Source organism: Taudactylus pleione, unplaced genomic scaffold, assembly GCF_031769625.1.
Source record: "Taudactylus pleione unplaced genomic scaffold, aTauple2 ptg000214l, whole genome shotgun sequence".
Lineage (NCBI taxonomy): Eukaryota > Metazoa > Chordata > Amphibia > Anura > Myobatrachidae > Taudactylus > Taudactylus pleione.
The window spans coordinates 7,722,984-7,734,520 of NW_028284616.1; the positions used below are offsets into that span (position 1 = coordinate 7,722,984).

The 11,537-nt window shown below is 43.7% G+C and overlaps 1 long non-coding RNA gene across 1 annotated transcript; it reads right to left on the minus strand.

The window, feature by feature from the left end:
* Nucleotides 1-1,058: 1,058 nt before the first annotated feature.
* Nucleotides 1,059-5,051, minus strand: LOC148517563 (uncharacterized). The gene is made up of 3 exons (XR_015879274.1): nt 5,021-5,051; nt 2,472-2,526; nt 1,059-1,165 (listed from the first exon to the last, which is right to left on the minus strand). It is a non-coding gene; the product is annotated as an uncharacterized LOC148517563 (long non-coding RNA).
* Nucleotides 5,052-11,537: the final 6,486 nt, after the last annotated feature.

Consider the following 11,537-nt stretch of genomic DNA (forward strand, 5'->3'; position numbering starts at 1 on the left):
CACATAGGTCAGGCCTCAGTGATGTCACTGGTAACCAGAGCCTGATGGGCACAGGTCATGCCTCAGTGAGGTCACTGGTAACCAGAGCCTGATGGGCATATAGGTCAGGCCTCAGTGAGGTCACTGGTAACCAGGGCCTGATGGGCACATAGGTCAGGCCTCAGTAAGGTCACTGGTAACCAGAGCCTGATGGGCACATAGGTCAGGCCTCAGTGATGTCACTGGTAACAAGAGCCTGATGGGCACAGGTCAGGCCTCAGTGATGTCACTGGTAACCAGAGCCTGATGGGCACATAGGTCAGGTGTCAGTGATGTCACATGCTCCTAGGAACATTATAGGAAGGAAAATATTTCTTAGCACACCCAGATAACTCGTCACCTATATGTGGCACAACAGAAATATACCTGTTATCTCCTTACCTGCACACGCCCTCTCCACCGCAATCTCCTGATCCCTAACAGCCTGCAATACACAAAGTGTGGAATAACGTTTACAGTTTAAATGCAGTAACATAATATATATTATTAGTTATAATCTTATTATAAAATAACACCTGTTGGTAAGTATCCTAACCCTACTCCTAACCTCCCTTCTAGTGCCTAACCCTAACCCTCCCTCCTAGTGCCTAAACCTAACCCTCCCCAGTGCTATACCCTAACCCTCCCCTATTGCCTAACCCCTAACCCTCCACCTAACCCCACTACTTACTGTCGGGATGCCGATGGTTGGGATTCTGACTGGTGTCAGGACTCTGGCACCAGCTTTCAGAGCGCCAGCATCCCCACAGCCGGGATTTCCCCCATCATCTAGATTTGTCCCTCCTAGTGCTAAGTGAGGGCACTCTGTATGTACGGTCTAATTGTGCAAGAAGCTCTTAGGGCCACAATAGGTCCATAGGGACTAAACTAGTGCAAATAAGCTCTCAGGGAAATTAAGGAGGCACTTGGGCTGAGTGTAATTCACCATCTACTAATCTTGCCCTCTTCTACCTAAAGAGAAAACACTATGTATAGATAGATCTGCATCTGACCTGTTCCCGCAGCTGTCTCATCTCCTCTCTCAGCAGGGTCTCTTGAAGCTGGTGGGCCTTGTGCACTGAATACATCTCCTCCCAGTTCTGCACGAAGAGAGCGAGGATTTCCCTCTCCTGTTGCTGGAATTTATCTGTGTATTAGGACAAGAGAATATCAGACTGAGCAATCATACTCCATAATATGTTTTATTTGTTTCTAATGAAATACAATCTACACAGCGCTACAAAAAACAGAGGCAATGTTCTGAGGCGCAATACAGAGGACATTACCTGTCAGTCATGTTAGTCACGCAGATAATACAGTGGGCACTTCCATACAGATTCGGTGAGCCAAATAAGGTGTTTTATCCAGATTGCCTAAATGGTGCATGACCTTGTTCACAACGTGTCATAATCTGATAACATCTGTTCCAAGCCAGGGCACGTTCTTCACTGGCCCATTCCTCCACTCTTTACATGGCTTAGTACATCTCTACCTATGTTCTATATCTACAAAATACTCCTCAGGCAAACGCAAACCAAGTAAACATTAAAATCTAAATTTTCTTAAAGGGATTGTGTGTCTTCACAGGGCACCTGCTCTGTAAGGATGGAACATGGACCCTTTCAGAGAATGTCCCTTCTTTACAGCCCAACTCCTATCAGTTTGTCAGCCGTGTACAGCAGCAGGGAGAATACAGGTCAGGTGGAGCAGATGGACTCCAAAGAGGCTCATTCAAATAAAGGTAAAGGGCCGCCTAGCATCTCACGTTGTCAGGTTGCGTTCATATGTGAATATTACGGTAGACTGAACATCGCTAGATTCCTGTGTACCTCTATGAGATGCAGGGAAAAACCACATCAAGTCACATAGAATCTATAACATATCCACTAAGGACCTGTAGGGATGGCTGTCAGAAACAGGTGACAGCAGCTGTAATGGCATTTTCCAACCCCCATATATAAATGAACATTGTTTTGTTTTTGTTGCTTTTGTTTTTTTAAGTCTCCTCTTAAATCCATATATTACATATTGCTAGTATAATTGGTTACAGGCCATGCAGTAACATTATACAGATGTACATCAGTTCAGAACATGGATAAGTCATGTTATATGTGCTAACTAGAGTGATTTATTACTATTGGGAGGGTGTATAGTTACTGTGATTTGCTTGTCTACATGCAATAAGGATAGGTTGATGGAGCAGGTTATGTCCCAATGGGTTGGGATAAGGAGTGTTGAGGAAGCAGGTGGAGGGCAACTGTTTTTTTTTATTCTGCTAGAATGCTACTGAATTTGTCCCCTCCTTGTATTACTAGTTAACTGTGAAATACCATCCGGAAAGATACAAAGCAATCATGGCTAAAATCACACACACACACACAAACACACACACACACACACATCTCTCCCTGTCACACGTCTGTACAACATAGAAGGTAAGATGATTCTCTTACCGGTCAGCTCCTCAATTTTCTGAGCCTGCTCCTCCAGCTGGGCCTTACGGCGGCTCTAAGAGAGAGAGAATAATGTATTTTACAGCATTAGTTATAATACACAGACATTACCCTGGGGCCCTTGTCATGTGTAGGTGTAAGCAGTGTGATAGAGAATGACACTTGCTCATTAGTGCCCCACGTTACAGGCATACAGGTACATGAGCTGGGCTTCTTAGAGACTAGAACAACCATTTCTATTTCTGCTTTTCTTCCCATTTTATTGGATCTGCAAATAGTATTATAAGCCCAGGGCTGACCTCTTATCACAGCCAGTCAGCAATGTTACAGCAATGCCATAAATAATAATGGTACATAGCACCTTAGTGGTCAGACTTGGGCACAGATGCCTCCCAACATTTACACCTACTAAATTGGGACAACCCCCACCCTCTATGCCCAGAAACGCCCACTTTCAGCTGAGCTCCGCCCCACTGAGATCCATGAAAAATCCTAATGGTGCAAACAACAGAGTATAACAAATAACAATAACAGCACACTTACCTTTCTCCTAAAGCAGGGCCAGCGAAACTTACATGGGAAACAGCTCATGACTGCACCCAATGCCTCCTCCCTACTCTCTCCTCCCTCCTCCTTACTCTCTCCTCTCCTACTACTATATACACTAAAATACTAATATACTAAACTAAAGATAATTCTAAACCTACACTAAAAAGAAAACTGCCTAAAACTTAACACTAAGAAACTACCTAAAACTATACTAAACTATGCTAAAAAGATAAAACTATAATAACTAAAACCCAACTATCAATAACACCACCAGCTCCAGACAACGCTTCCTGCTCTAGGGGGGACCATGCAACAGGATAAGCTGTAGTGTCCTGCCCTTGGTTACCACTTATTGTGTAACAATGGGTCATTGTGATGTCATCACACAGACATTAGCAGCAGCCATACAGGCAAATACTTGAATGAAATAAAGTATCAGACTGTGATTAGGGGTGAGGAGGGACAGAATAGCATACCGCCCAACTGCCCCAAGTTACAACGCCTAAAAGGGACAATATTTCAACCAGATCGGGCATAGTTTGGCAGATTGGGGAGGGCTTATTTTGATCCAATGTAACATGTCTGAATGTTGTGCAGTGGATCAGGCAGTGCCAAGCATCATAGTAAAGTTTGGGTAGGGGCCTGGTGATGCTGTTCCAGCATCCCAGGACACACTGTGCCCTCAGAAGGGCAGAATGGGCACCTCTTCTGATAATGTGCAGCTCTGTATTGGCAGAGGCATATCTAGGCTGTCATCCAGGGAAAGACTTACCATCCCCCCACCCCGCACAGAAAAATAAATAGTGATAAGAGAGGTGCATTATAAAGGCAGTGATGGCTGTTATACAATGCAGTAATGCAGAGCCAGAGTGACAACAGGGCATCTGGGGCAGTTGCCCAGGCACCTCAACATACAAGGGCCAAACACACCATCACCAGTGTGGGGGGGCATATGAGGATTGAGGATTCTGTGTGGCATAATGGGAACTGAGGGCACTACACTGTGTATAACACACTTGTGGTACTGGGAGTATTTATACGTTAAAATTGTCAATAAGATATACTGACAATGTTATTAAAAAACTATATTAGTAGGGGCCCCAACATCTTAGCTGCTCTGGGGGCCCCACAAACATTAATCTGGACCTACAATTACAAGCAATACATCACTGCTGTAACTACAAGAGCAGATAACTCCACATTTGGCCATTAACATCCACCTCTCCAATGTGCCATATACATAAATAACCCGCTCAGCATGCCAGTTGTGTGTAATACTGTCCACAAAGATTTAAAAAAACAAAAACATTTTGCTTAGAACAAGACTATTCTATGCTGCCAAACACCCTGTTCTGGAATATAGAATGAGCGTGTGAGGGTTGTACACAAGTCTGAGCCTGAGTGCTTGGCTTGGAGTCTACTTTACAGACAAGTGATGTCAATAACTGACCAAGTATAACTGACATGCTATTCTTTACTATTAGTATTAGCAATATCAGTGACCCAGTCCAAGGCATTTTACATGGGACTGGCCCTGGCGAGCAAATGTCACCCGTCCCTGATGTAAAAATATTTGTGACTTATTTGTGACCAGAGGTGGAGTGTGGTTCCCACCCAGAGCAAGTGAATGCTACAGTACCCAGTCTCCCATACTGTGTGGGGATGGGGCCACGCCGGCACACAGAGGCAAGTTGAAATAGTAAAAATAAAATGAGGGGCATGAAGGGCCCACTGGTATAATGCAATGGTAGAAGCCCATGATAAGCACAGCTGGTGGTACATGGGCACAAGCACACAGTACATGCTGTATGAGCAGTGCCCATTTCTTAAGGTGCATTCAGGTACCAGGAATGGTGAAACTGCCCATGTAACCTATGGCTCTACAGTTATTTTGGAGTTCCAGTTTGGCTTCTGACAGGACATGCTGTGCTTTATAGTTCAACAACACTGAAAACTAGATACATTGAAAAAAGTAGTGTCATTAGCTGAAAGCCACCTACCTTGCAGCATGCATTGTGGCTGGTCTTCCCCACTGTAGCGTCTCTGGGGCAGTGCAGGAGAGCGGAGCCCATCCACGTGGGAAGCTGCCATCGCTATAGATATATAAGGACATATGTTATGTAATTGCAAATCTGATATTTTATGTTCTCTCACTATAATAAAAAAATACACATTACAAGAACTATATATTTATCATGATATATCTTTATAACAAAAAGGTAATTCTGATACAATGGTATTTATTTCTATATTCCTGCGCTTCCATTCGTGTTTATGCCAGAAATTTAGTAGAGCATTGCTTTTACCATCTGTGTTTGGTAGTAAAAATAATCGCCCTATTACATTTCGGCATAAACACGATCGGTAGTGCAGGGTTTTAGAAGCTGACACTTAGTAAATAAACCCCATATGTATAATCTGCCACCACCAAGTGATTAATATGTAATGAATAAATATTTTTCTTTTAAACATAGGGTGTTTGAATTTGATCTGTTCCTTTTCTCAGACATAAAATTCATCAACGATATTGGGACCTATTTATTGTGAACAGCCCCTATGTGGCAATATGTAAAAACATTTTATGATGACTTGTCACCGTAAAAAAACAAAACCACATTTACCTTCACAATATATTAAAAATATATATCACTAACACTGGCACAAAGTGGTTAGACGTGATGCGGCTTTGCCAGGCCAAGTTGAGAGCCGTTAATAATTATATTAGTGGTGCGCTCTGGGTTTCTAAATGCAACTAATTTGTGGTGATAATCTCTAAATAGTGCGCTCTATAATTGATTTCAATGTCTCTAAAAGTACTCCTATCCCTGAATGGGAAATGTCTTCTAACGTATCCACAATGTCCAAATAAACTCTTGTGGGACTTGAAATAAAAGTGTCTTAAGGAAAATGTCTTATGCAAATCTGTGGGATGGATGTTCTTTATATGATGCTTTCCTTAATTCTGTAGGATGGGTGTTCGGTATTCCACGTAACCTCTTCTATCTCCTCTCCACCTCAAAATGTAATGCATATGCACAGTATCAGGGACAGGGTATACGCGATCATGCAGGTAGGTAAGTGATGGATGTACTTACCAAGCGTGAAGTCAGTTCCTGCTGGTATCCCTCGTCCCGGTGCTCAGAGGAAGTATGGTGGAAATGGGGTGATGGTACTTAAGGAGACTGTGTACTCCAGTATATTTAAAGGGTTTTATTGTAAAATAATAACATAAGACTCACCAGAGTCTAATATAGCAAAAATGGACATATAGTATAAGTCCCAATATGTGCACTAATGCATGTATTAATATCAAGTTCGTTGCTAATACAAAAAAGGGGCGTGGCCCAACGCGTTTCATCCAGTTATAATGGACTTTTTCAAATTGAGAACCGGCTTGCCAGATTAGCTGTCATTTCCATTGTGGTAAGGAAAAAGGGGACGGAAAATGGGGAAAGGGGTTTGGAAAAGAATTCCACACAGGGTGAAAGAGTTTTTTAAAGTTTGTAGGAAATTCTACAATATAACAGGTAGGAAAAAAAATAGAAATATATCACCAACAATCATTTTATATATTTAAGGAAAATCCTAAAGTAGTGAATTAAATTATGTTGGAGCTGCAACTCCAAATTTTGGTATGCAAAGTACACCCAAGGAAGTTTTTGCAGATTACACTCTGGTGTAAACAAGATGTATTATGTAGAAATTAAAACATTTATTAATTTATCTTAAAAAAATGTTTGGAGATATTACTCCCTTAGGGGCCTATTCATCAACACTAAAATAACGTTTTTAAGGACATTTTCCTTAAATAACTTTATTTTAGTATTCATGAAGAGACTTAACCATACTTGCCAACTCTCCCTCATTGTCAGGGAGACTCTCTGAAATAGTAGCAATCTCCCTGTCTCCCTGAAGAGTCTAGCAATCTCCCTCATTTCATCCTTACCCCCATTATGAAGATGTTATATAAAAAAAACAGAGATATATACATTCAAATGGGATCATTAGTGTCATTTCCTTGCATTGGTTATTATACGGCACAATGATCCCTATGAATTTATGAAAAGCATTAGTGTTTTCATCAACAAACAGATCTTACTAACTGCTTTTGGGCTGGTTTACATTTGGATGTAAGTCAGGTTTAGGAAACGCCTCTCAGATTTATCAGGACACGCCCACTGTAACACGCGCTCATAGGTGCTGCTTTCACAATCTCCCTGAAATGCTTTTTCAAAAGTAGCAAAGTATGGGTTAACACAGGAGATATCACTGATATCTCCTTGCAAAGTCCCCCTGCGTTAATTTCCACACTCCCCATACATTAGTACGGGGATATGGAAATTATGGTATTCATCAAATTATGTATTTTCAGAATTTGATGGAGTTACTATTCGCCACTGTGAGGTGGCAAATAGCAGGTAACACTTACCTGTGTCAGCGTGGGCAGGTCCCCCGGCGTCTCCCTCCGGTGCTCTGGTTTCTCCTCTGGCTACGTCTACAATGCTGTCATGTGTTCTCCCACCAGAACACAATAAAGTTTAGAAAAAAAAAAAAACCAGTACTGTGTGCTGTTGGTAGACCGCATGACAGCATAGCAGATGGAGCCGGAGGCTGCTGCATGGGCAGGTAAGTGCTGGACACGGGGGAGGTGAGCGGGGGGGGGGGAGGGGGAGCAGGTGAGCGGAGGGGGGGACACAAACTTACCGCATCTGAAGGCAGTGCTGCGCATGTGCTGGTCTTACAGATGTAACAGCGCATGCGCAGCACTGCTTCCAGCTGCGATAAGTTAGTGTAGAGAATAACTATTTCCTGAAAAGCTGTCATCGCAAAAATTACAGCTTTTCGGAATAGTTATAGGGAGGAGGAGTGATGAATTCCTCCGGTAATTAGGTAGAACTCCATGTGAGTTCTAAACCTAATTACCTCCAGAGAAACAAAAAAAAAGGTGACAAATATTGAATCAATAATTGCCCTAAATAATAAAATTACAAAATATAGCATATTGTTTGAGATATAAATGGCAATACCTTATTCAAATGAGGCAAAAATATTGGATATAATAGTATAAAGTATTGGTCCTGATAATTAGGAGATATTATATACATATTAGGGGTGTGCACCTGCCACTTTTCGTGTTTTGGTTTTGGATCTGGATCTTTCTTCGTGGTTTGAATCTGGATTGGTTTTGCCAAAACCACCCTTCCGTGTTTTGGGTTCTGGGTTTTGTGTTTTGGATCTGTATTTTTTTTTTTTAAAAATCCATAAAAACAGCTAAAATCACAGAATTTGTGGGTTTTTCTGCTCCTATGCTATTATTAACCTTAATAACATTAATTTCCACTAATTTCTAGTCTATTCTGAACACAATATTGTTTTTAGTCCAAAAGGTTGCACCGAGGTAGCTGGATGACTATGCTACGCGACACGAGTGGGCGGCACAAACATGTGGCCCATCTAGGAGTGACACTGCAGTGGCAGACAGGATGGCAGTTTGAAAAACTAGGCCCCAAACTGTACATAATGCAAAGAAAAAAAAGAGGTGCAAGATGGAATTGTCCTTGGAATTGTATAAACGGGACATGCACACTTTAACAAACCAATAATTTCAGCGCCAGGGTCTGCCACACGACTGTGGCTGAAATGATTGGTTCGTTTGGGCCCCCACAAAACAAGCTGGCAATTAATCTGTCTCTGCACAAACTGGCTCTACGGAGGCAAGATGTCGTCCTCATCCTCCTCATCCATCGATTCCTCACCCTCTTCAGTATTTTGTACATCCTCATCCTCACAGAGTATTAATTAGTCCCCGCTGGAATCCACCACCACAGGTCCCTCTGTACGTTCTGGAGGCTGGTCTCCTTGGAAGAGTTGATAATTCATTTTTATGAACATCATCTTCTCCACATTTTGTGGAAACAATCTCCTACGCTTTTCGCTGACAAGGTTCCCGGCTGCACTAAACACTCTTTCGGAGTGCACACTGGAGGGGGGGCAACTCAGGTAAAATAGAGCCAGTTTGTACAGGGGCCTCCAAATTGCCTCTTTTTCCTGCCAGTACAGGTACGGAGACTGTCTGACATGCCTACTTGGATGCTGTCACCGATGTAATCCTCCACCTTTCTGTCAATGGTGACAGTATCATATGCAGTGACAGCAGACATGTCAGAAAATGTTGCCAGGTCCTTCAGTCCGGACCAGATGTCCAAACTTGGTCCTGGCTGCCCTGCATCACCGCCAGCGGGTTGCTTAGGATACCTAAGTTGCTTCCTGGCTGCCCCAGTTGCAGGAGAAAATGAAGAAGGAGCTGTTGACATGTCACGTTCCGCTTCAGCTGACAGTGTTTTCACCAGCAGGTCTTTGCACATCTGCAGGCTTGTGTCGGCCGGAAAGAGAGACACCTCATCGGCCTTAAACCTAGGAGCGAGCAAGGTGGCCAAAATGTGGTGGACTGATTTCAACAGAATGACCACCCTGGAATCCTGGCAAAGCGAATGAAAGGCTTCATCCACAAGTCCCACATGCCGAGCGAGATCGCTGTATCTTAGCTCATTCTTCACTTTCTCCAGCTGCTTCAGCAAAAGCCTGATGAGGGGAATGACCTGACTCAAGCTGGCAGTGTCTGAACTGACTTCACGTGTGGCAAGTTCGAAGGGCTGGAGAACCTTGCACAACACGGAAATCATTCTCCACTGCACTTGAGTCAGGTGCATACCCCCTCCTTTGCCTATGTCATAAGTGGATGTATAGGCTTGAATGGCCTTTTGCTGCTCCTCCATCCTCTGAAGCATATAGAGGGTTGATTTCCACCGCGTCACAACTTCTTGATTCAGGTGATGGCAGGGCAGGTTCAAGAGTGTTTGCTGGTGCTCTAGTCTTCGGCACGCAGTCGCTGAATGGCGAAATTTTTCGGGCCACCCAAAGCGTCTCTAGCACGCCCCTGTAATTTTTCAGAAAATTCTGTACCACCAAATTTATTGTGTGAGCAAAACATGGGATGTGCTGGAATTTGCCCAGATGTAATGCCCGCACAATATTAGTGGCATTATCAGATATCAAATATCCCCAGGAGAGTCTAAGTGGGGTAAGCCACTGGGCGATAATTTCCCTCAGTTTCTCTAAGAGGTTGTCGGCGGTGTGCCTCTTACTGAAACCGGTGATACACAGTATAGCCAGCCTTGGAACGAGCTGGCTTTTCTGAGATGCTGCTACTGGTGGCGCTGCTCTTGTTGCTGCGTAAGGTGATACATGTACCCAGTGGGTTGTCACAGTCATATAGTCCTTATTCTGCCCTGTTCCACTTGTCCACATGTCCGTGGTTAAGTGGACATTGGGTATAACCGAATTTTTTAGGACACTGAGGACACTTTTTCTGACGTTTCTGTACAGTCTCGGTATCGCCTGCCTAGTGAAGTGGAATCTAGACGGGATTTGGAACCGGACCACACAACCTCCATCAATTGTCTAAATCCCACTTCACTAATGGCGGATACCAGATGCACGTCTAACACCAACATAGCAGTCAAGGCTTCAGTTATCCGTTTTGCTTCAGGATGACTGCTGTCGTACTTCATCTTCCTAGCTAAGGACTGTCGGAGGGTCAATTGTTTAGTAAAAGTAGTGGTGTTCCTACTTCCTCTTTGGGATGATGAACGACACCCAGCAGCAGCGGCAGCAGTAGGCGTAGCAATGCAGGATGCTCTAGAGGAATCCCGGATAGGAGAGTCAGTCATGCCAGTGACATGGCCTGCAGGACTACTTCCGATCCTGACTAAGGAGGAAATTGATGAGGAGGGAGTTGACGGTGTGGTTTGCAGGCACTTGGATACAACAGGACAAAGGGATTTAGGTGTCCCTGGACTGCTTATGGTCTTAGCCAAAGTTTCTGAACTTGACAGTACCTTTTTATGAACGCGCTGCAGGTGACGTATAAGGGAGGATGTTCCTAGGTGGTTAACGTCCCTACCCCTACTTATTTCATTTTTACATATGGTACATATGGCAAGACAGTTGTTGTCCGGATTTAGATAGAAATATTGCCAGACCAAAGAGGTGGAATGTTTGGTCTTCTGCCCAGGCATGACCGTGATGGGCTTTTTCATCCCACGGAAAACAACTGTCTTCCCCGGAACCTGATTTAAACAAACCACATCACCATCAGAATCCTCCTCGCCAACTTCCTCCTCAGCGCCAGCTACACCAGTATCCTCATCCTGTTGTACTTCAACAGTGACATCTTCAATTTGATATCAGCAAGTGGACTGTGGGTGCTCCTTTCAGCATTTGTAGAGGGCGTGCAACTGGTGGAAAGAGCCACCTCTTCCCATCCAGTGCTGGGAAGGTCAGGCATCGCAACCGCCACCACACTTGGACTCTCCTTGGGGATTTGTGATATCTTCTTAGAACGCACAGTTCTTCGCTGTGCTTTTTCCAGCTTAACTCGTTTGATTTTTGTAGCGGGAGGAGGGCTTCCATCGTCATGTGAAGCTGAACCACTTTCATGAACATAGGGAAAGACCT